General features: G+C 37.2%; 1 protein-coding gene across 3 annotated transcripts in view; it reads left to right on the forward strand.

Annotated features, from left to right (window-relative positions):
• The window catches only part of kdrl (kinase insert domain receptor like), a 55,494-nt gene that overhangs the window by 4,654 nt on the left and 49,947 nt on the right, over positions 1–893 (forward strand). The window lies entirely within an intron of this gene.

Raw genomic sequence — 893 nt, forward strand, 5'->3', positions numbered from 1 at the left:
CCATCACACACACACTCGTACACACTTTTAGCCTATGAAGCTTTGTCTAAAATGTTTTTAAGTAGATTTCCTTCACTGTCCACACACAAAGCGTGGGAAAGACACAAGGAGGAAGCGGACGTAGGGCAAGAGGCAGCCTGGAATTGTTCTGGCTAGTAAAGGTCATGGAAATGTGACACGCTACCTGAGTAAAGATTTCTTCCCGGAGTTCCTTGTGCTCGTATTGAGCTATGTCAAATGGAGGAAGTGAGGGTATTGTTTCTGTAGAATAACCACTGACTGGTAGAGCCATTAGTAATTGATGGTGCATTAATTCATGCTTACGCACCAAAATGGAAGATACAAGATGCACCATGTCAGTAATAGTGCAGTTTAATAACACAAAAGTTATTGATCATTCTACTGACAGACATTTTGACAGTCTTCTAGTTAAATCTGAGATAGCCTGACCTACAGTGGCTTGCGAAAGTTTACACACCCATGCTTAATGCCTTAATTCAAAGAATTTATGAAAATCCAACCTTTTAAGGACACCAATTTTCTTTGTGACTAAATAATGTAATATATATATATATATATATATATATATATATATATATATATATATATATTATATATCTCTATAATTTGCCTTGTAGCATTGGCATGGGGTAATTTCCAAAAGATCATCTCTCAATGCAACTCAAACCAGCTATTAAGCTAACTGAAATAACACCATGCCAATCTCTATGTATGGTGAAGAGTATATGATGATGGGGTCTAGTTTGGCCAAAGACCAAGGGAACTTTATCAGGATGCATAGTATTCTGGATCCATGAAATAACTAGCCTTTGAAAAAAATGTGCCTGCTTCTATGGGAATTTAACATAGGGGGGTGTATACTTATGCCCCCT

The sequence above is a fragment of the Etheostoma spectabile genome, chromosome 10 (assembly GCF_008692095.1).
Source record: "Etheostoma spectabile isolate EspeVRDwgs_2016 chromosome 10, UIUC_Espe_1.0, whole genome shotgun sequence".
Classification (NCBI taxonomy): domain Eukaryota; kingdom Metazoa; phylum Chordata; class Actinopteri; order Perciformes; family Percidae; genus Etheostoma; species Etheostoma spectabile.